At 41.3% G+C, this 25,507-nt stretch overlaps 1 pseudogene; it reads right to left on the reverse strand.

Annotated features, from left to right (window-relative positions):
* Positions 1-25,450, reverse strand: part of LOC112263926 — a 42,274-nt pseudogene extending 16,824 nt beyond the window's left edge.
* Positions 25,451-25,507: the final 57 nt, after the last annotated feature.

Genomic DNA, 25,507 nt, shown 5'->3' on the forward strand with positions numbered 1-25,507 from the left:
TTATGACTAAAAAGGCTTCATGCATAGCTTTTATTTTTACTCATAAGAGTAGGAGTAAAATAGCTATTCTGAGCACTTATGACCAATGTTCTACTCTAAGATGCTTAGATACGGACCCTGGACCCATGTCCATGCAATCGTATTTATTGTGATCACAGTGCTATCAGAGTGCTATAGCGTAGCCTGTTCTCCAGTTCAGAAGGGAACATGTTCTGGAAATGGCAGACAGTGCCACTGGATGAACACTTTGGCAGCAGTAGCTGCCTGCTGCCTCATATCCTGCAAGCTGTGAGTCTAGAAGGAATTCAAGAAGGAAGGAAGGAAGGAAGGAAGGAAGGAAGGAAGGAAGGAAGGAAGGAGAGGGCAAACTTGCTTTAGTTGAAGAGCTCAGTGAGGATTTAACACATAATGAATACATGTTTAGGCCTAGATCGCACACATAGTTGACAGCCTAGAGCCACCCGGGCCACCCCCAGGTGGTGAGGGTAGGTAACAACATCTCCACCCCGCTGATCCTCAACACTGGGGCCCCACAAGGGTGCGTTCTGACACCTCTCCTGTACTCCCTGTTCACCCACGACTGCATGGCCATGCACGCCTCCAACTCAATCATCAAGTTTGCGGATGACACTACAGTGGTAGGCTTGATTACCAACAACGACGAGACGGACTACAGGGAGGAGGTGAGGGCCCTCGGAGTGTGGTGTCAGGAAAATAACCTCACACTCAACGTCAACAAAATAAAGGAGATGATTGTGGACTTCAGGAAACAGCAGAGGGAGCACCCCCCCTATCCACATCGATGGGACAGTAGTTGAGAGGCTAGTAAGTTTTAAGTTCCTCGGCGTACACATCACAGACAAAATGAATTGGTTCACCTACACAGACAGCATCGTGAAGAAGGCGCAGCAGCGCCTCTTCAACCTCAGGAGGCTGAAGAAATTCGTCTTGTCACCAAAAGCACTCACAAACTTCTACAGATGCACAATCGAGAGCATCCTGTCGGGCTGCATCACCGCCTGGTACGGCAACTGCTCCGCCCACAACAGTGAGGCTCTCCAGAGGGTAGTGAGGTCTGCACAACGCATCACCGGGGGCAAACTACCTGCCCTCTAGGACACCTACACCACCCGATGTCACAGGAAGGCCATAAAGATCATCAAGGACAACAACCACCGGAGCCACTGCTCGTTCACCCCGCTATCATCCAGAAGGCGAGGTCAGTACAGGTGCATCAAACAGGGAACGAGAGACTGAAAAACAGCTTCTATCTCAAGGCCATCAGACTGTTAAACAGCCACCACTAACATTGAGTTGCTGCTGCCAACACACTGACTCAACTCCAGCCACTTTAATAATGGGAATTGATGGAAATTGATGTAAAATATATCACTAGCCACTTTAAACAATGCTACTTAATATAATGTTTACATACCCTACATTACTCAACTCATATGTATATGTATATACTGTACTCTATATCATCTACTGCATCTTTATGTAATACATGTATCACTAGCCACTTTAAACTATGCCACTTTGTTTACATACCCTACATTACTCATCTCATATGTATATACTGTACTCGATACCATCTACTGCATCTTGCCTATGCCGTTCTGTACCATCACTCATTCATATATCTTTATGTACATATTCTTTATCCCTTTACACTTGTGTGTATAAGGTAGTAGTTTTGGAATTGTTAGGTTAGATTACTCGTTGGTTATTACTGCATTGTCGGAACTAGAAGCACAAGCATTTCGCTACACTCACATTAACATCTGCTAACCATGTGTATGTGACAAATAACTTTGATTTGATTTGAGATGTACACACCAGGCAATTTGGATTTCTACCACAAACCAATTATTTAGGCCTAATAGTCTAATTATTTAACATCTATTGCATGACGTTGCAGGAACAACAACCATATCAATAAGCCTCATTTATTTGATTAACTGATTAACCTATTCTGTTTACAAAATAACATGGCTTCCATTTAATAACATAGCTGCCATCTAATAACATGGCTGCCATTTTTGGCAGAATGAAAAACAGATTGCAGTTTCCTGTTGCAAAGATTACAATAGTGTGGACTCTGTCTGCTATGAAGCTTGTTTTATCTTGCACAGGAACACTGATAAATAATGAATGTTAACAAATGGAGCACAGTTGAAAACAAAATATGTAGCCTATGCATCATGAATAAGACTAGGCTATGCTTAAACAATAGTATGAACAAGGAAACATATGACATGAAACACTGCTCTATGAAGTGAAGACAATGAATTAGAACGGCTAACGTTAATCATTCATAATCCTATCCTGTTTTATAATGGAAACCACTACCAGACTGGGAGACCATCTACCGCCGTGGAGTAGGAGGGATGGCTTGATTTTTTTTTTACATTCCAGATGGCACCCTATTCCCTTTATAGTGCCCTATTTGGGCCCTGGTAAAATTTGTGCACTACATAGGGAATGGGGTGCCGTTTGGGACAGAGCCTCTGATTCATGATTAACCTACAGTGTGCTGTGCTAACAGGATATAATTTGTGATCCTTCATAAATCGTACAGTAAGTCAGTGTCTTCGACTACTGAAGCGTACGTATTAGGAACAGGATACAGCCTATATGATCTATTATGCTCATCACAACTTTGTTTGGTTACGGATAAAATGTCCTCAAAATACATAAACTAACTTTGTCTGTCTTCCATTTAAGATTTAGGCCCTACAGCTATTATGTGATAATCCATCACTCTGACAAGCTGTTTTAACACAGGTCTCTGGCTATTCCTCAGACAGCAGATAACATCAACTCTAATCTGACATGTTTATCTAGCTAGGTTATCATGATTTATCCAAACAATTATGTTTTAATTGCTGGGAGAGTAGGAGTAGCTAGCTATAGCCATTTCAGTGTTATTTTTTTTCTGAAGGAAAAATCAATTTGCTTTAATATGCCTGAGAAGAGGAATAGGCTAATATAGTTTATGAAGTGTGTGTGTGTGGGGGTGTCTGTGTCTGTGTGTGTGTGTGTAAAAGTTTGACACACAAAGGTTGGTTAAAACTACAACTTTAAATCAAGCACCAACAAACAGCTTATATGTTTTGTTCTCAACATAGCATTCAGAAAATAGGAATGAGGACCAGAAAATGCTAAACAAGAGCTACCGCTATACTTAATTTTATATAAGCCTCCTTACCCTCATGAAATGCTTCAGCCTTCATCATGACTAAATCTAACTAGCTTACGTTATCTAGCTAACTATAGTGTTATTGTAAAGTATGCATATACAGGCTTAGATAAGGGGCATTTAACTCTGTCCTAAAAGTTTTGATAAGCTAAAGTATGCAAACACAATCAAACCCACAATTAAATATCTACTCTCATATGCTGACTTGTCTAAGTTCTCTACCCTACAATTATCTACAAGGTGGGCCAATGAATCACTGACATTGCATTGTAGCTAATACGTGAATAGTTATTAGGGTGAAACATTTTCAACTTCAAACTCAGAAGACAGAGGAATGAGGGAATGTATTATTGTTTCATCAGATTTAAAGTGGTACTCGCAAATTTAATTTGCTAACTCAACTTCAAGAACAACAGAAGAATAATTAAGTTATCAATGTGTTGATTAACTAGCTGACTATCTAGCTAGCTAGTTAAAATTTGCATTTGTCAAAATGGTTAGCCAGCTAGCTAGCAGCTGCCTCACACATTCATTAAGAAAAATAACACCAGGAACAAGTTAGATAATACAATTTAATACAAAACAATTTAAAATTCAATAATGCTCCATCTTTAGTGATTAGTAGCTGAGTACTGCTACTAATGTGTCCATATACAAGTTGTCCAATTCACAAGGTTCCTGGCCAGCAAATTGATACATTTTTTTTGTGTGGGAATAATAAACCCAAAATATCTAATTTGCTATCAAATTTATAGATAGACTTTATTAAAATTATATTCACAGTAAGCATGATAGGAAAAAATGAATCAGAGTTTGAGTGAATTTTCTACATTTTCCAACTAGCTCTGGTCCAGGGCATCACGGCCCTGCACTCGAGCCCCTCTCAGATACTCGCCAACCAGTCCGTGCTATCCGGTTTCCTTGGGACGTCTTACTCCTACCCTTACCCTTCATTTTAGTCTTTCCCAAACCCTAACTTTAACCCTTACCTTAACCTTTTTAAATTTCAGCTTCCTGTGGTAGGGCCTAGTGATGCACAGATTGACTCATAACCCGCAGTCCCCATGGTTAACTCCACGGGGCACACGGGTTTAAGGTCATTAATTATTGTGTGGCTAAAGGGCGGGTGGCTGAAAGGCGGGTTGAATAAAGAGAAACAATACCTTTCCAAAATCGCCAAAGGTATAATTATTGTACAGTTTATATAGGCTACATTGAGGTTTTTCTTTCATTGTTTAAGGCTGTCTTGTATTACCGCATAAGCCTAAACAGCCAATCGCCAAATAATGCTTTCCGGGTGGGCAGAAAAAGTTAACGTCAATCCACAGAGTTAACATCAATCCACGTAGGAAAAATGACGAAGTTTAACTCAATAAGACAGAAAATAAGCTGCGAAAGGAGAGTTGAAAATAAAGAGAAGACAGGACCAGAAACGTAATGTTTGGAAAACATTTGGTGAAGTGGTAAAAGAGAATTATAGTAGTGCCGGTGTATGTGTGATGATTATACAAATTCGCAATCACAAGACGGGACTTCAAAATAGCCTATGGCAAGGGAACTGTAGCCTACTGTTTAGATGGGTTAAATGGAAACTGAAATCTGGACATTGACTAACCAGAATAAACTACTGTCTTTTGACAAATTCCAAAGTCCTCTGATAACACTAGTCCTGTGCGAAACGACATCCCTGTGTATCGAGATAAATGTCTGTGTTTGACAGGTGTTGCTTGCGGTTTGAGCAAGAAAACAAAAACTGATTCGATAAATCGAATGAAGTGCTGCACATAGCCTATAGATGAAGGGCCTACATTTATCGACTTTCACAGTGAACGCCATTGTTTATACATTTTGTGCGAATGAATTGAATCGCCAAATGCATCATAAAAAAAGATTGCGACTCTGAAATAACGGACATTCTGGAGTAATGCAGTCGAAGTCGGAAGTTTACATACAACTTAGACAAATACATTTAAAACCTAGGTTTTCACAATTCCTGACAATCCTAGTAAAAAGTCCTTGTCTTAGGTCAGTTAGTATCACCACTTTAATTTAAGAATGTGAAATGTCAGAATAATAGTAGAGAGAATGATTTATTTCAACTTATGTTTCTTTCATCACATTCCCAGTGGGTCAAATGTTTACATACACTCAATTATTATTTGGTAGCATTGCCTTTTAAATTGATAAACTTGGGCAAACGTTTCCTGTAGCATTCCACAAGCTTCCCACAAACAAATTGGGGGAATTTTGGCCCATTCCTCCTGACAGAGCTGGTGTATCTGAGTCAGATACAAGCTTTTTCAGTTCTGCCCACAAATTTTCTATGAGATTGAGGTCATGGCTTTGTGATGGCCACTCCAATACCTTGACTTTGTTGTCCTTAAGCCATTTTGCCACAACTTTGGAAGTATGCTTGGGGTCATTGTCCATTTGGAAGACCCATTTGCGACCAAGCTTTAACTTCCTGACTGATGTCTTGAGATGTTGCTTCAATATATCCACATAATTTTCGTACCTCATGATGCCGTCAATTTTGTGAAGTGCAGCAGTCCCTCCTGCAGCAAAGCACCCCCACAGCATTATGCTGCCATCCCGTGCTTCACGGTTGGGATGGTGTTCTTCGACTTGTCCTTTTTCCTCCAAACATAACAATGGTCATTATGGCCAAACAGTTCTATTTTTGTTTCATCAGACCAAAAAAATGTGCAGTTGCAAACCGTAGTCTGGCTTTTTTATGGTGGTTTTGGAGCAGTGGCTTCTTCCTGAGTGAGTGACCTTTCAGGTTATGTCGATATAGGACTCGTTTTACTGTGGATATATATACTTTTGTACCTGTTTCCTCCAGCATCTTCACAAGGTCCTTTGCTGTTGTTCTGGGATTGATTTGCACTTTTTGCACCAAAGTACATTCACCTCTAGGAGACAGAACGCGTCTCCTTCCTGAGTGGTATGACGGCTGCGTGGTCCCATGGTGTTTATACTTGCGTACTATTGTTTGTACAGACGAACGTGGTACCTTCAGGCATTTGGAAATTGCTCCCAAGGATGAACCAGACCTGTGGAGGTCTACAATTTTTCTGGCTGATTTCTTTTGATTTTCCCATGATGTCAAGCAGAGGCACTGAGTTTGAAGGTAGGCCTTGAAATACATCCACAGGTACACCTCCAATTGACTCAAATTATGTCAATTAGCCTATCAGAAGCTTCTAAAGCCATGACATCTTTTTCTGGAATTTTCCAAGCTTTTTAAAGGCACAGTAAATTTAGTGTCTGTAAACTTCTGACCCACTGGAACTGTGATACAGTGAATTATAAGTGAAATCATCTGTCTGTAAACAATTGTTGGATTAATTACTTGTGTCATGCACAAAGTAGATGTCCTAACTGACTTGCCAAAACTATAGTTTGTTAACAAGAATTTGTGGAGTGGTTGAAAAAAACGAGTTAATGACTCCAACCTTAGTGTATGTAAACTTCCGACTTCAACTGTAAATACATAACCAATGTTCTCTATTTATACTAATCTTGTGCAAATAGGGATATAGCCTCAATAATAACTCCTACAGAATTAAACATGTATTGCAGTAAAATTAAGAGTGGAGAATACGATTAATTTATTTATGCGTCTTGAGAGAATGCAATGCTCAGTTAGATGCCATATGTAGAGGTGCTGTCTTCATCATGAAAGCATAACACAATCTCATAGTATTTCAACCACATTTTGCTCTGCGAAAGATGACAGAGAACTTCACCATGTCAACTCGATATATTACATTAATGTGTGGAGCAAGTGTTTATTTTGTCTTCTAGGGCAACATATATAAACTAAAGAGAAGCTATGTATCTAATTATAGACAAGTTGACTTACAAATAGTTTGCCAAAAAGTCAGAAATTATTAGCATAAACATATCGAATTCAGGCGTTCTGCAGTCTTTGACTATGGCCGATAGCGCATTTTCTATATTTGAGGGTTAGGGTTGGGTGCAGGCCTCTGATTTTCATTTCGTCACATATAGTCGGGTGATTGCGGATGGGGTATTAGGAATTGCGGGCGGGTGCAGGTGAACAAACAGCTGACCCGCGCACCACTAGTAGCTAGTAGGGACATCCCAATGATCAAATAAAATAAAATAAAAATGTCACATGCGCCAAATACAACACTGAAATGCTTACTTACAAGTGAACATTCTTACTTACGAGCCCTTAACCAACTTTGCAGTTTTAAGAAAAAACTCCCCCCAAAAGTAAGAGATAAGAATAACAAATATTTAATGAGCAGCAGTAAATAACTAGCGGGGCTATATACAGGGGGTACAGGTACAGAGTCAATCTCAATGTGCTGGGGGCACCAGTGTCGAGGTAATTGAGGTAATATGTACATGTAATTAGAGGTATTAAAGTGACTATGCATAGATAGCATAGAAGGAGTAGCCATTTGATAAGCTATTCAGGAGTCTTATGGCTTGGGGGTAGAAGCTATTTAGGAGCCTCTTGGACCTAGACTTGGCGTTCCGGTACCGCTTGCCATGCGGTAGCAGAGAGAACAGTCTATGGCTAGGGGGGGCTGGAGTCTTTGAAAATACCACCTGGTATACAGGTCCTGGATGGCAGGAAGCTTGGCCCAAGTGATGTACTGGGCCGTACGAACTACCCTCTGTAGTCCCTTGCGGTCAGAGGCAGAGCAGTTTCCATACCAGGTAGTGATGCAACCCGTCAGGATGCTCTCGACGTTGCAGCTGTAGAACCATTTGAGGATCTGAGGACCCATGCCAAATCTTTTCAGTCTCCTGAGGGGGAATAGGTTTTATCGTGCCCTCTTCACGACTGTCTTGGTGTTTTTGGACCATGTTAGTTTGTTGGTGATGTGAACGCCAAGGAACTTCAAGCTCTCAACCTGCTCCACAACAGCCCTGTCGATGAAAATGGGGGCATGCTCGGCCATCCTTTTCCTTTGTCTTGATCACGTTGAGGGAGAAGTTGTTGTCCTTGCACCACCGGGTCAGGTCTCTAACCTCCTCCCTATAGGCTGTCTCATCGTTGTCAGTGATCAGGCCTACCACTGTTGTGTCATCAGCAAACTTAATGATGGTTTTGGAGTCGTGCCTGGCCGTTAGTGAAGACACTTGCCAGTTGGTCAGCGCATGTTCGGAGTAAATGTCCTGGTAATCCAATTGGCCCTGCGGCCTTGTGAATGTTGACCTGTTTGAAAGACTTACAGAGGCTGCTGTTCTGTCCTGCCGATGGAGTGTTTTACCCGCCAGCTGAATGTTCTTCACTTTGTCTTCAGCCACAACTCGGTGAAACATAAGATGTCATTAATGTCCCGTTGGTAGTATATGCGTGCTTTCAGCTCGTCCCATTTATTATTTCCAAAAATTTAACAATAGTTAGCAGGACGGAAGGCAAGGGCAGATTAGCCACTCGTCGCCTGATCCTCACAAAGCACCCAGATCTTTTTCCACTAAATCTCAGTTTCCTTCTCCAGCGAATCACGGGGATCTGGGCCTAGACGGGTGTCTGTAGTAGTACAGTGCCTTGCAAATGTATTCATCCCCCTTGGCGTTTTTCCTATTTTGTTGCATCACAACCTGTAATTTAATTGGATTTTTAGTTTTGTTTCATGTAACAGACATACACGAAATAGTCCAAATTGGTGAAGTGAAATGAAAAAAAGAACTTGTTTCAAAAAATTCTAAAAAATGTCAAATGGAAAAGTGGTGCGTGCATATGTACCCCCTTTGCTATAAAGCCCCTAAATAAGATCTGGTGCAACCAATTAACTTCAGAAGTCACATAATTAGTTAAATAAAGTCCACCTGTGTGCAATCTAAGTGTCACATGATCTGTCACATGATCTCACCTGTTCTGAAAGGCCCCAGAGTCTGCAACACCAGTAAGCAAGAGGCACCACCAAGCAAGCGCCAAGAAGACCAAGGAGCTCTCCAAACAGGTCAGAGACAAAGTTGTGGAGAAGTACAGATCAGGGTTGGGTTGTAAAAAAAAAATACAAATCTTTGAACATCCCACAGAGCACCATTAAATCCATTCTAAAAAATGGAAAAAATAGGGAACCACAACAAACCTGCCATGAGGGGGCCGCCCACCAAAAACTCACAGACCAGGCAAGGAGGGCATTAATCAGAGAGGCAACAAAGAGACCAAAGATAACCCTGAAGGAGTTGCAAAGCTCCACAGCGGAGAATGGAATATCTGTCCATTGGATCACTTTAAGCAGTACACTCCATAGAGTTGGGCTTTACGGAAGAGTGGTCAGGAAAAAGCCATTGATTAAAGAAAAAGAATAAGCAAACACGTTTGGTGTTCGCCAAAAGGCACGTGGGAGACTCGCCAAACATATGGAAGAAGGTACTCTTGTCAGATGATACAAAAATTGAGCTTTTTGGCCATCAAGCAAAATGCTATGTCTGGTGCAAACCCAACACCTCTCATCAACCTGAGAACACCATGCCCACAGTGAAGCATGGTGGTGGCAGCATCATGCTGTGGGGATGTTTTTCATCGGCAGGGACTGGGAAACTGGTCAGAATTGAAGGAATGATGTATGGCGCTAAATACGGGGAAATACTTGAGGGAAACCTGTTTCAGTCTTACAGAGATTTGAGACTGGGACTGAGGTTCAACTTCCAGCAGGACAATTACCCTAAACAAACTGCTAAAGCAACATGCAAGTGGTTTAAGGGGTATACATCAAATGATACAAACCCCCCCAAAAAAATATTTTTATTTTAATTCCTGGTTTTAAGGCAACAAAATAGGAAAAATGCCAAGGGGGGTGAATACTTTCGCAAGCCACTGTATATCCCTCCCGTCTGGTAATAAGAGATGGTAGCAGAAACATTATGTACAAAACAAGTTACAAACAACCCGAAAAAACAAACAATAGCATGTTTGGTTGAGAGCCGATAAGACGGCAACCTCCCCTCCGGGGCCAATCTTGTTTACAGTCCTCAAAGGGGTACGTTCAGTTCGATAGAACGGTGAAAACGTTTCCTTTTAAGGAAAGAGTACTGTACTGTAGTATCAGTATGTTAAGCTACAATTTCACTCCATGTACTCCATTTAATTTCTATACATGACAGTTCCTTAAAAGGTGTTGGCAAAAGAGCAGAAACAGACTGGCACCCAGGCTGCTGAACGACCAGTTGAAGAACAGCATGATTATGGCGACCCAGAGAGCAATTAGAGGCCTATGGTGTGTGTGTAGCAGACACGAGTCGGTCATGGTATCTCATTGTCATGTGATGAGCTAGAGGAGCCTACAAAATAAGTGATGCCCTTCTGCCGTTCCTTTTGGTAAAATGGTCAAGATGTTGGTGTCTCCCATGGAAGACCTGGGTTCAGATGACCTGGAGTCCCGTAGGGTGCTGCACAATTGGTCCAGCGTCATCCAGGATTGGCTGGTGTAGGCCGTCATTGTAAATAAGAACCTGTTTTTAACTGACTCACCTAGTTAAATAAAGGTTAAATTTAAAAAAATTATAAATAAATGTAACCCATAGGAAGCCATTTGGAAATATGTAATCTGTAAGCATTGGTTTTAGGGTTAGCAAAAAATAAGCAGTTTTTTCAACTTCCACTGTCCTCCAATAGTTGCTGAATTTCATTCTCACATCAGTTTTCTCCTCAATTTATGCACCTTGGTTGGAGAGATATCCCCACTACTCCAATAGTTGGACTTAATACAGAGATTTCTCAGCTAAAATAGACCAGCAGCAGTCAAACCAATCGATTTGGATAAACCTGTTTAAAAGTGAAATCGCTGGGCTATTTGTTTGTGTAACCAAATAGGGATGTCACACAACACTAATCTTATAGACACAATCGAATTTGAGAGATTAGGGGCATGGTATTTTTAGCCTTTGGTGACAAAATAAAGGCCTCATTCTAGTCATTAGTTAGCATGAGTTTCATGTTGGATTATGGAACTGCAGACCAAAACAGCTGTTTTTTGCAAATACGACCATGAATGTGTGAAAAAGACCACCTTAACATTATCTACCTACCACCACCATTACATTGCACATTTTACTGTACCCTTTAACAGGCTGTGAGCCCTCTGTCTAGGCCTAACACAAGGCCATGTCCAGGTAAATAGTAATTCTAAAAGTCACTTTTACTAAGCAATTCAGCTGCAGCTGACCCATATAATTCCCCAATCCCAGCACTGCAATGGTCAGCCTGTGTGTGAGAAGGAAGTATAGTCTTTCCATTAGAGCCCCACTTCAGCATGAGTGGACTGAGCTGCAGTAAAACCCTCATCGTGGGCTATTAACCAGCATGTGTTGTAAATGATGGGCCAAAATGGTGCTCATTAGTGGGCTCTCCTCCTCTCCCAGACTCCGGCCATCACAGAGGGGAGAGAGCTGGGGCTTTAAAGGCCTGCTGCCTGCCCCATTGCCAGGAGAAAAACAAACCCTGTAGAGGAGCAATATAGGGATTTTTACATTTATGCAGATTCACTCTAATTACCCTTTCCCTGAAAGCCAATCTAGGCAGGATCCCAAATGACACCACATTCCCTTTATAGTGCACTGCTTTTAACCATAACCCTAAGGGCTAAATAGGAGATATTGCGCCATTTGGGACGTAAACCTAGTCTCCAGCCCTCGTGATGCATGGGAGGGATGGCTGTGAAAACGCATTCCTCCCTGGCGAGTCACACAGATCCACCAAGTAAACACCCATTTATCCTGGGCTGTGAAAAGCTCTGAACCTGGCAAAACCTGTTACTTACTGTAGCCTAGCGCTAATACCCTGTTAAATGTCATTGGTAATGTTTACCACTATGTATCATCCATATAAAGGGATATGATTCAGTCAGCCATACCATGAGGTTCTGGAGTATTCTTGACTAAACAAAAGATACTAGTGATCCCAAGTGATACTTGTGATGTTATATTAATTTCTAATACATACAGTATAGCCACTTGTTTTGCAATAATTAAGAAAGTAATGTGCTATATAGATGTTTGAAGCTGATAATGCCCTTTGGGTGGTGGACCATTGTTGATCTACATGGGAAACTGTTGAGCGTGAAAAAGCCAGCAGAATTGCAGTTCTTGACACAAACCGGTGCACCTGGCACCTACTACCAAACCCTGTTAAAAGGCACTTAAATCTTTTGTCTAGCCCATTCACCCTCTGAATGGCACACATACACAACACATGTCTCGATTGTCTCAAGGCTTAAAAATCCTTCTTTAACCTGTCTCCTCCCCTTCATCTACACTGACTGAAGTGGGTTTAACAAGTGACATCAATAAGGGATCATAGCTTCACCTGTTCAGTCTGGATGTTTTGTACACTCAGTGTAGTTTACCCACAATATACTTCATAGCATCTCAACTGTCTTTGAGCCTATTCTGCAGTTTCTATAAATCTAGTTATGTAGAAAATGAATGAATTACATTCATTTAGAACTGAAGGGGCCTGGTAGCATTAGGCTACCAGCATTATACATGGTAGCATTAGGCTAGAAAAAAGGATTGTTTGTATGACACATTTTGGAGTAGATCTACACGTCAGATATTGCAAATACATACCAGATGACATCAGATGACATCCCTCAAGAATGTTAACATTTATTTGAAAATGCCTGTTGACACTATTGATGAATTTACTAGATTTTTCTTTACTACAGAGGCATATACAAGCAAAACAGGCATAGAGTGAAAAAAGCTGGAAGAAAGGAGTCATCAATGGCCCAAACTCCCAAAAGAGGGACGGGCCTACGTAAGTAATGTCAGGGAAACACAGGGAAACGGGGGGAAATGGGGGCCAACAGATATCATCAGTTTAGCATGCAGTAGAAGAAACCGTAGATCCCGATGAAAGCCTGCACAACCCACCCACAAACCTATTCCACCATTACATGCTCAATTAACAAAAAACTCAGAAACATTAGTGTTGGTTGATGTGATGCATGAAGAAACAAGTCTGATGCTGAATGGGATATAAATGGAGGTTGTCTTGAGGGCTCCAGTGATCCATCTCAAATGGCACCCTATTCCATATATAGGTAGGCTCTGGTCAAAAGCAGTGCACTACAGTATATAGGGAATAGGGTACCATTTGGGGTGCATATTCAGTCGATGCATACTGTGTATGTCATCTTCTGAGCCAGAGAGTCTCAGTGCTGTTTGCAGCACCCCATACCAGCATGATTCTCCAGGAGACAAGCGTGAAATGGGCCCCCACGCCCACTTGGACTGCTTGGGGTTATTATCATTTTAAAGGCATGCAGATCTTTTCGTGAGGCAGAGGCCGGCCTTTTGCTTTGGCTTGAGATCCTGAAGCCCAGGAGGGGTGATGCAAGCTGGTTCCTTTTAAAACAGATTTACAGCCATGAGACTAATAAGTGAAGACACACAACTGGAAGAGATTTCAATTTCTTTCCTAGAGTAAATATAAAACCTGCTACGTGTGCTGCTAAGCTGAGATCCTTGTGTTTAATATCCCTTAATGTCCACTCTGCCCCAACAGCCTCCTTGTGGACTCGCTGTGGAAGCCAAGATGGAATAGCATAGTGTGCTTTGTGCCAATCTGGAGCAAGTGGAAATAGTGTTTCTTTGCTTGCTAAACAACATGCTAGGGGCGGCAGGTTAGAGCGTAGTGGTTAGAGCGTTGGGCCAGCAACCGAAAGGTTTCTGAATCGAATCCCCGAGCTGACAAGGTAAACATCTGTCATTCTGCCCCTGAATAAAGCAGTTGACCCACTGGTCCCCAGTAGGCAATCATTGTAAGTCAGAATTTGTTCTTATCTGACCTACCTAGTTAAATAAAGGTTAAATAAAAAATGGTTGAGGCAAAATATCAAATCTTTCATAAAGCAAAGGACTTTTATACTGAGAAGAGTTCTGCATTTTGTTCCTGCCTGTATTTGTGTTGGAAAATTCAACAGCCTTGTGGAATTTATGAATGATTTCTCTGCACTTCAATCATTCCTACTCACGTAATCACAGATGCAGGAGGTTAATGGAAAGTGAAGCGTGCCACCCCAGGAATCCCATGGTCTACCCCAAATTCCAGACATAATGACGTGATTTCATTATCATCTCACATCCTTGTGATTTACTGCATCAAATGTGGTCGTCAGTTTGAAAATGTAAACAATCACTCTCTTCAAGCTACCACGTAGGCATTTAAGGATAAATTATATTATATGGCTTTAAATGTTTATTAGCTGTTTAATATCCTGTTTAAAGTGTCTTTTATCAGTTTGCTGCATTTTAGTCTCTTGTTTGAGTCACTTCTTCCCGTAATTACCAAAGCCTCCCCCTCCCTCTCTCTCCCCTCCTATTTGGACCTACTCAGATATCACTGTGTTTAAACTGTTCCTCTTACTACAGACATTTTCAAAGATATGCAAAATACGTATCTCAACCGTAGTTTTGGTATAGCGTAATTCATTTATTTACATAGAATACTTATTCATTAACAGTCAAACATTCTACTGTTTTATCGAGGACATGGTTTTAGGGTTCAAAAGATAAAATAATGACTAAAAATGAATGTGTCCCCCCAAAAATTAAATCAATACCCTGACACCAATAGTGATTATGGTAGTATTTGTGATCCAAATATTAAAATGGAGGTATAACCCTAGCCTACATAATCACAAATGTTTATCATTCATTCTTGGAGCCAGGATGTGGGTTACCCTCATAGTAGGCATGTTTTGACTGGGATTGGGGAATCAGATTACCTCATATTTTGCTCAGCAGTCTGAGAGGCGTTAATCATCCCGTTAAATCGAGACAGTTTCATAGCCCCGTGTGTGAGTACCTGCCTATGACCCACATAACTCTACTGCTCCCTAAAATGTCTAATTTAACAAGCAGCAATCTCTTAAATGGCACATTCCTAAACAGTATCACTGACCAAAACACTTGGACCACCAATACCACTTAAATCCTGTTTCTCCTTTTGTCTAGTAGTGGGTATAGCACAATACAACTGGAATCCAAATATGTTAAAAGGCATCAATATCCGTCACAGTATGTTCCTGGTTTATGTAATCCTATATGATTGAACCTACACCATTTTATTTGCTTTGCATGAGATTAAGGACATTTCTTTATGTTCAATCTTGCTAATACTTAGATATTGCACAAGTTTTGTAATAGTCAAATTGCTTTGTTTTTTAACTTAGCTCTTACATCGTCTTCAATTAAACTATCAAATTACTTTTTCTCGGTGCAAATTAGGCTGATCAAAGCAAAACCACAGTATTCACTCGATTTTGTCTCTTAAAAATGTTCATACATTTGTGGTTCATGAAGGGCTTGCTCATACCAAATGGGTTGGGGAAAGGATTGTGTTTATCCCTCCAAAACCACTTGAGATTTTAATTTATTTATTTAACCTTTATTTAACTAGGCAAGTCAGTTAAAAACAAATTCTTATTTACAGTGACAGCCTAGGAACAGTGGGTTAACTGCCTTGTTCAGGGGCAGAAGAACAGATTTTTACCTTGTCAGCTCAGGGATTTTATCTAGTGACCTTTCGCTTACTGGCCCAACACTCTAACCACTAGGCTACCTGCCACCCCATTACATGGTCCTAAATTGAAATCTCTCCTTTCGTCTGGCTACCTTATCACATAGCGCTGTTGGAACCATTGGAATGTTGTGCTTTCTGTGCTTAGAAGTATTCCAATTCCATCTGATTTCACGCAATGATTACCAAACAATAAGAGGCCCAAGGAGCCAACGGTCAGACTAGTCCTGGGGCAGGGTCATCATCCGTGGCCTCAGCGGCAGGGCCCTGAGATATTTACAGCAGTTACAGTATGTTCGCTTTACATGTCAACATTTCCTCTGCTTTGTTTAACCTCCCTGAGGTTTTCTATTGTACTTTAAGCTTTCCAAAAGGTGTCGGGACCACCACTTTGAGACAATCATGAGACAATCAAGTCCAAAGGAACATGCTGACAGCAGTTCATGGTTGCTTAAATGGTACCCTATTCCCTATGTAGTGCATTACTTTTGACCATGGAACATTTTAGCTCTAGGAAATAAGGAATAGGGAATAGGGTGCCTTTTGGGACACATACCATATCATGCAGTAGTTCGTTGCAACATGAAGAGCAATTTCTCACTCAGGAATGTCATCACAAGGATGATTCCAGATTAGATTACATTTTGTTTAATTGATACTGGCATTCCTCTAGTTCAGTGGTTCCCAAACTTTTTATAGTCCCGTACCCCTTCAAACATTCAACCTCTGGCTGCATACCCCATCTAGCACCAGGGTCAGCGCACTCTCATGTTGTTTTTTGCCATCGTTGTAAGCCTGCCACAAACACACTATACGATACATTTATTAAACATAAGAATGAGTGTGAGTTTTTGTCACAACCCGGCTAGTGGGAAGTGACAAAGAGCTCTCATAGCACCAGGGCACAAATAATAATTTAATAATAATCAATGATTTTGCTCTTTATTTAACCATCTTACATATAAAACCATATTTGTTAATCGAAAATTGTGAATAACTCACCACAGGTTAATGAGAAGGGTGTGCTTGAAAGGATGCACATAACTCTGCAATGTTGGGTTGGGTTGTATTGGAGAGTCTCAGTCTTAAATCATTTTCCACACACAGTCTGTGCCTGATTTTAGTTTTCATGCTAGTGAGGGCAGAGAATCCACTCTCACAGGTATGTGGTTGCAAAGGGCATCAGTGTCTTAACAGCACGATTTGCCAAGTCAGGATACGCTGAGCGCTGCCCAATCCGGAAATCTGGCAGTGGCTTCTGATAAAAATTCAATTTTCACAGGACCGCTTGTTGCAATTTCGATGAGGCTCTCTTGTTCAGCTATCGGTAAGTGGACTGGAGGCAGGGCATGAAAGGGATAACGAATCCAGTTGTTTGTGTCATCCATTTCGGGAAAGTACCTGCGTAATTGTGCACCCAACTCACTCAGGTTCTTCGCTATATCACATTTGACATTGTCCATAAGCTTGGCTTCATTTGCACACAAAAAAATCATACAATGATGGAAAGACCTGTGTGTTGTCCTTGTTAATGCAGATAGAGAAGAGCTCCATCTTCTTAATCATAGCCTCAATATTGTCCCGTACATTGAATATAGTTGCGGAGAGTCCCTGTAATCCTAGATACAGATCATTCAGGCAAGAAAAAACACCACCCAGATAGGCCAGTCGTGTGAGAAACTCGTCATCATGCAAGCGGTCAGACAAGTGAAAAACATCACCCAGACAGGCCAGTCGTGTGAGAAACTCGTCATCATGCAAGCGGTCAGACAAGTGAAAAACATCACCCAGACAGGCCAGTCGTGTGAGAAACTCGTCATCATGCAAGCGGTCAGACAAGTGAAAAACATCACCCAGACAGGCCAGTCGTGTGAGAAACTCGTCATCATGCAAGCGGTCAGACAAGTGAAAAACATCACCCAGACAGGCCAGTCGTGTGAGAAACTCGTCATCATGCAAGCGGTCAGACAAGTGAAAGTTATGGTCAGTAAAGAAAACTTTAAGCTCGTCTTTCAATTCAAAAAAATGTGTCAATACTTTGCTCCTCGATAACAGAGCACTTCTGTATGCTGTAAAAGGGTTACATGGTCGCTTCCCATATCATTGTATAATACAGAAAATACACGAGAGTTCAGGGGCCTTGCTTGAACAAAGATAACCATTTTCACTGTAGTCTCCAAAACGTCTTTCAAGCTGGCAGGCATTCCCTTGGCAGCTAGAGCCTCTCGGGGGATGCTGCAGTGTACCCCTGTGGTATTGGGAGCAACTGCTTGCACGTGCATTACCACTCCACTGTGTCTCCCTGTCATGGCTTTTGTGCCATCAGTACAGATACCAACATGTCTTGACCACCAAAGTCCAGTTGATGGCACAAAGCTGTCCAGTACTTTTAACATCTTCTGTTGTCTTGGTTTCCAGTGGTTTTCAGAAGAGGATGTCATCCTTAATTGACCCCACATAAACGTAATGGACATATACTCGGAGCTGGGCCCGCCAAGTCTGTTGATTCATCCAGCTGTAACGCATAGAATTTACAGGCTTGTATGCGAAGCAGCAGTTGTTTCAAAGCATCTCCTGCCATGTCACTGATGCGTCGTGAAACAGTGTTGTTTGATGAAGGCATTGTCTGTATATTGTTTTGGGCCTTTTCCCCCAGCATTGTCCCTGCCATATTTGCGGCAGCAGGAAGAATTAAGTCCTCCACAATAGCATGGGGCTTGCCTGTCCTAGCCACTCAGTAGCTCACCATATAAGACGCTTCAAGCCCCTTCTTATTAATCGTACCTGTTGCTTTTATACATGACTTACTACTCGAAAGTTGTCTTAATTCTCGCTCAAAAAACTATTGTGGCTTATTTTTCAAATTGGCATGTTTGTTTCTAGATGTCTGTGCAAGAGTGAAAGTTTCATTGAGTTGTGAGATAGTAATTTTGCACATATAACACACTGTGGCTGAGGAAAGGCACTACTCCCAATATAAATGAACCCCAAATTAATGTAGTTCTCATCATATTTGTGCCTATTCGATGGTCCAACATCCCTGTCTGTTGTTCGGAGCTTTCCCGGGTAAGGGGGCAGTAGCTCTTCGGCTGAATCAGATTCACAACTGTCAGGATCCATTCTAGCTGGGGTAACAACAAATGTGGAATATCCGATGCTAGCATTTGATGTGCTTGTGGAAGCAGAACAACTTGTACTACCAGTAGAGCTGGTATGTGTCCCTATGGACGCGGGCCTTACTTTCTTTAACCATTTATCAATTTTCAAGCAAACGGAATGAGCAGCAGCTACGGTTGGCTACATACGGACCATAAGTGGAATTCCCGCGAGAGTAACGGTTAATGTGATTGGATGTTAATTATTTGACTAGTCTACCTGTATTTGACATTGTGTTGTTATTTCGCTGAATACTAGATGGTTTAATTTTGTTTTTGGCAGTGAAATGAGGCTACTCAGGTGATACAAAAACTCATCCAAATGTATGGATGTTTTTTTTATTTAAAAAAAAATGTGAATCACATTTTTATTTGGCGAACCCACGACAGCATTGCTCGTACCCCTGGGGGTTTGTGAATATCTGCTCTAGCTGATTGAGATTCTGTTACTGAGAATGAGAGTGTCCATTAAATAAATTATGTGAGTCTGATATTCGCTGGTCGCTGTTTCAGGCATTCTGAGCTGGCTGCCAGCAATCTAGAGACTCATACTGTGGGTACCCTCTCATGGACAACATCTGCCGAGACCCTCGTCTCAGAACAGAGTACCTACCAGCTATCATGAACAACAGAGAGCTATGGCATGCCGTCATACGGCCATAAGCAAGTATGCAACGTCCTGCCAAATCACAGTTTTTAACTTTAGTGCCTGATAGGCAGCCCGTGTTGATACCCACAATTTTCAATTAGAAAATTCACAACTCACATATCTTTAACTATACTTGTCAGTGTGGGACCTTGGCTGTCAGAGGTTGAGGCTATATTATATATTACAGTATATTGGCTTATCTATACCAGAGTACAGCAAATAGTATGTCAAATAGTGAACCTGAGTGGAGGCCCATCCACCATGAGACATTTGTTGGAAAATGGAGACCAAAATGAATCAGCATGTGTGTCGTGTGTTCTGTCTATTGTACTGTATTGGACAGAGGAACTGCCAAATGGCTCTGTCTGTAAGGATTGTTTGCAGGGCTTAGATCTGTAAGAAGCCAGAGAACTTACCATGAGTTCTGCATCAAAGACTTGACCTTGGATGGAGCCTGTCCATAAGCCGTATTATAGATGAACAGTACGAAGCCTGTGATCAAGCATTTGGAGATAGAAAGGCTTGGTATACTAAAACCGACCGTCATTTTTGTGTTCCTTGTTCAACTCTAAAAAAGTCTGGGAGCAAAGGAGGAGTGAGTGTATAACATCAGTTTGTTATTATGTTAGCTACAGTTTTTGAGGTCAAACTTTTAGGTGTATATTTTTTAATAGGCCTTCTATGGATGCTACCTATAGAACCTCTATGCTGACTCATAATTTGAAAGTGAGTTGGAAAGGAGAAGGACATCCTTGTTCACACAGCTTACAATTGCATGCCACCCCATGAGTTACAGGCAAATCAAGAGAAAAGCCTAATTAATTTGTGTATGGTCATGGAAATCCCATGTACAATGACCCTGAGATTAGACTGTTTTAGGCTGTCTCCTAAACAATCCGAGGGAAAAGCCTGAATGTCTAGAGCTGGAGTGAAGGCATGGGTAGAAGAAGAGGGGGTGTATATTCAAGTGAACCCTGCCCAAACAAAGACTCCCTGTTTCTGGGACCAGATATCCCCCACTTCTCCAAGCAAGATAAATAAATAAATACAAATGTAAAAAGAAACCACATACGCCCACTGAAAAGGTTCGTAAGAGAGAGAGTGACAGACAATTGAAAGACAAATTGTTGCATTGTCTTTCATTGGGGGTTGCAGGAGAGTTGATGCGCAAAGGTAATTAAGAGGAGATGAGAACCAGGGGGCTAAAGGTCAGACAATGTGTCAGACCCCAAGTTTTAGGCCATCCAGAGGAAAGACAGAGAGGGGCTGAATTGGACCAATGTCTGTCTTACCCCTTCACTATAGCTTAGCCTATACTGGTCGCCTGGTGACACAAAATGTCTTAGTCTTTTTTTCCCTGAGGGCTCTCTTTCTCACTTTCAATACTCCTTTTTCTTTCAACACCCCTCCTTCAAAAACCCCACAGGCTTTTCTCTGACCGAGCTGAAAAACGCTGACGAGGTATTTGTCCTGCAGCCACTCACCCATGTTTGATTTAATTGCTTTTCCAGCCCTCGGTGCCATAGCACTCAGCAGCTGTGTCTTAAGGGACCGTGCTGCCTGCCTGAGGGAGAAGTACTGTTATTTTGACAGTCAGGCGAGGAGACAAGGTTGACCTGACCCATACTCAATTGGCTGGCTTTCCCATGGTGCTCAAAGGCTGGGAATGACTACCCTGGTCCTGTTGTCCCCATAGCTCAGCCAGTCAGTCAATGCTGCTTGCATGGTGGAAGCTTCTTGTGTTTGAGAGACACTGCAGAGTGAAATGGAACCAATGCTGTTCTTTAGTCATCTCGCTATAGCGCCCATGTTGAGCATTTTGACTGTGTGTGATATTTTATGCGAGACATTACACAGACTCACACAAAGAACTTGTTGATAACATACAGTAGTTACAGGTACAATACGTATCAATGGATTCATCTTTGATCTAAGCAATTGACACAAAAACTTTAACTGTGAAGTTACAGTATATGAAATGTGATTGTTGCAATGAGCTGCAGTGGAATTTGCATGTCCAAGAAAATGTTTAAGTGTTTCACACTTTCAACACTGTAACATGATTTCTATCAAGTATAGGGTGGGGAGTAGGGTAGGTAGAAACATCCAGTGGTGAGGATGACTAAACTCAAGCCAACATGCTTTCCTTGTTAACTGCAATGGGTTCCTAATGAAACCACATTGGGGTTGCTATGTAAGGGATTTTTTTATTTTTTTTAAGTTGGAAGGATGAGACGTTCTCAATTTCCTTTGGTGTTACTTACCAGCGTGTGACAAAATGTCCAGTAAAAATCTGCTCTTGATTACTGTCTTAACTCTGCTCATATGTGATGTTGCTGTAGGACGATGAGAGGAATGATGCTGTTACCAAACTGGCCTATGACATCATTATTTGCTTCATGTCACCAATTACTGATCACAGTCTGCAGTCCTGATAGAGACACTCATTTTGAGAGGGGCCAATGTGCTATGTAGGGAATAGGGTGCCATTTGGGACGCACTCTTGAAGACATTGCTTTTTATAGCACTGGAAATCGAATGTTTTCTAGAAAAAGCTACAGTACTATATATCACATAAACTGTGTACAGTTTGGAGCGAATAGTACAACAATACTAACTCTACCCCCTACCAACAATGCAATCAGTACAGCCATTAATTAAAAGTCAGAAATCATTTGTAGCTTTCCATCAGTGAGAAAACATGATGAAACTCTCTCTCTCTTTGTGTGCGTGTGATTATGCATGTGTGCACGTTTGTGCATTAGCATATGCCCCAGCTGATCTTAAACAAACAGTGTAATCGGGGAAGATTAGCCAGATCGTGTTAGTAGGGTGCAGATGGCCTGGTCGACCGACCTGCAGGATTTAATTGCTGTTTTACTTTCCTCAAGTTGGCAGGGCAATTCACTGTGGCCAGTTTCGTCATCCTATGTGTAGGAAAACTAGTAAAGACACCATACAATCACTTAGTGGGGGAGGGGGGCAAATAGCCTGGGGCTGGGGGTGAGGGTTGGGGGTGGGCTGGGTTTGCTTATAATTTACAGGGCTGTAGTAGTATTAGCCTCATGGTGAAGGATGGGGTATAATCGATTGCATGAAAAATGACACTACATTTGTTTTAGGGGGAGAGTTGTGTTAGCCTTTCGCTGTCACAAAAGACCCATTCATGTGAATGTTTATGCATGTTAATGTTAACCAGAGTGCCCTGCAAGCACTGCTTTGTGTCAAACAGACAGTGTGCATGTGACAGAGAAGGGAGCCTAGAGAACAGAACTGTGGTCTAATGTCTTTGCAGAATGCACTGGGCCAAGGAGCCATGGCACATATCTCTCTGGCTCTGTCCACACTCACTCACATCATGATCATGCTCTGTACATTTTACAAGTGTTCAGCTGCTTTCTACTCTTACATGGGCCTTTACACTCTTTGACAGTGAGTGAGCATTCCCTGAATTCTGATAAAACTACCTCAAACTCAAAACCTCTATATTTTTTATACTGAAGAAAATGTTGTAATCTGTATCATTATAATAGTGAACTGATCCTGAATGCAACAAATTATTTACACTGAAATCAGTAGTAAGGAAAGGTACAGGAGCTAGGCAGTCACCCTCTAGTAAAAATGTCTCTCTTTTATTTATTGGCTGATTTCAACTTAAAGGAATGTAGCAAGATTCATATTACTAAAAAAGGAAATAAATGACGCAAAGATAAATATCATATGAAAATAAATACATCCAAATGTGGCCATGAAGAGCAAAAGTAATTACATATAGATGGATGTCAAAAGCTACAGTCGCCCCCCAAACGACTACAACCACCACACTGTTCTCTGAAGCAGTTAATAAATCTGTAACTCATCACAACTAGCTGTCAGCCTGTAGAGAACTTGTAAAGAGACATTTCCCTGTCAGGAAATGTTAGTTGCTGTGTGTGAATGATAATATCCAGAACAACATAATGTAGCCAGAGAAACAATCTAATATTTTATGTCCGTGCTTTCTAAGTCAAGTCATTCATCACGCGATTTTGTATCATCGTCACCACATTTTGAGTCTGCTTACTGTTCGACAACAAACTTAATTTGTAATAAACACCCCACTGTTTAATATTATGTCTAACAAGAGAGCCATTTATTTCAAAAGTTTCAAGAAGGTACCTAAAACATCCACTGAAAAAGGTAGAAGAAGAATCCACTAAATGTTTGCCCAGCTAGCACATTTGGCTCTTTGGAAGTTGTGGGAAAGTATGTTTTTGTTTTCACATTGGTTGTGGGAACGAAGCCATGCATTTCCTGACCGGTAAAACAATTTTTTTAACATTCGGAGAACAGAAGTGAATATTTCGCCTGTTGTGTAAGATTGTATTTTTAGGTTGCAGGGAGGTTAAATGTTAAATGCTTAAATGTTTTCCTGGGAGGTTTAATTAACGCTCTGAGAACAGAAATTATAGGTTATTTGGAGGTTTTGGATAACTTCCTTTTCTTTAGCCGGAAGTTTCAGTAAGAGTTTTAATAACACTGCTAGCTTATTCTGCAAGCACAGATAAGACACATGAAAATGCATTTTCTTAGGTATTAATGATAAAAACACATCATTGGCATGGTCAAGACACCTGAACACACTTAACAAGATAGAGGATAGAGAGAGTTTTGTTATTGCTGAGAACATAATGCATATGTTTTTAAATAACATTCTTATAACGTTTTATGAACGTTACTAAAGTTTTCTTGTGGATTTGAATGGAATGTTTTCTTCATGTTCTGAGAACAGAATTTAGAGCTTATTGATCTTAATGTGTACAATTCATTTTTTTTTTACATTCCCAGAATATTGCCAAGAACTGACATAAAAGAGAACCTTACATTCTCTGAACATTCTGAGAACATTGCTTCAGTCACTGTTCCCAGAATGTAGTAAAAATATGACATTAAATAGAACCACATCTTGTGTGGAATGTTCTGTGAAAGTACTGGAATTCCCACATACAAGTTGTTTCTCAATGTTCTCGGAACAATTTGAGATCATGACTTTACATAGAACTATAAAGAAACCTGTAAGAAACATTATGCTGAAGTACTGAAATTCTCACAATACAATGTTGTTTCTTAACGTTCTTGGAACAATTTGAAAACATTCCCAATGTCAAACCAGTTGAAAATTGTTCCAAGAAAATTACCAAAATGTTTATGAAATATAACCATGTTTGAACTTTTAGGAAACATTCTGTTAAAGTAATGAAATACCAAGAAAATCTAAATGTTTTGTAAATTTCTTTAAATGGGTGAGAGTTTTACAAAGCCAAGCAACTATCCTGCACCATTTCTAGAAAGTTGTGGGAGGCTGTATGCAGTGGTGTAAAAACACTTTAAAGTACTACTGTCACGACTTCCGCCGAAGTTGGTGCCTCTCCTTGTTCGGGCGGCGGTCGATGTCACCGGCTTTCTAGTCTCCACCGATCTACATTTCTTTTTCCTTTTGTTTGGTCTTGATTGTACACACCTGGTTTCCATTCCGTTATAATTTATTCCCTATTTAACCCTCTGGTTCCATCATGGTTTTGTGCGTGTTTATTGTTGTCAAGTTGTCTCGTTTACAACAACCCACACTGCTGTCCACCCCTCTTTCACCTGGATCCAGTGGGATTCGGCTCGCGCTCCCAAGGGTATATGATGGAACGGCTGCCTGGTGCCAGGGGTTCCTACCCCAGCTGGAGCTCTACCTGGCAACCGTTCACCCGACTCCTTCGGGACGCGATAGTGTGAACACCCTCATCTCCTGTGTGACTGGTAAAGCACTTGAATAGGCCAATGCCATCTGGGGAAGGGAAGGACAGACGTTGGACAACTATGAGGATTTCACCCGCCGCTTCCGGGCGGTTTTCGATCATCCACCGGAAGGGAGAGCGGGGGAACGCTTTTATCATCTCAGACAGGGGATGAGGAGCGCACAAGAATTCACTCCGGACTTTCGAACTCTGGCC

Source organism: Oncorhynchus tshawytscha, linkage group LG12 (assembly GCF_018296145.1).
Source record: "Oncorhynchus tshawytscha isolate Ot180627B linkage group LG12, Otsh_v2.0, whole genome shotgun sequence".
NCBI classification, from domain to species: Eukaryota; Metazoa; Chordata; class Actinopteri; order Salmoniformes; family Salmonidae; genus Oncorhynchus; species Oncorhynchus tshawytscha.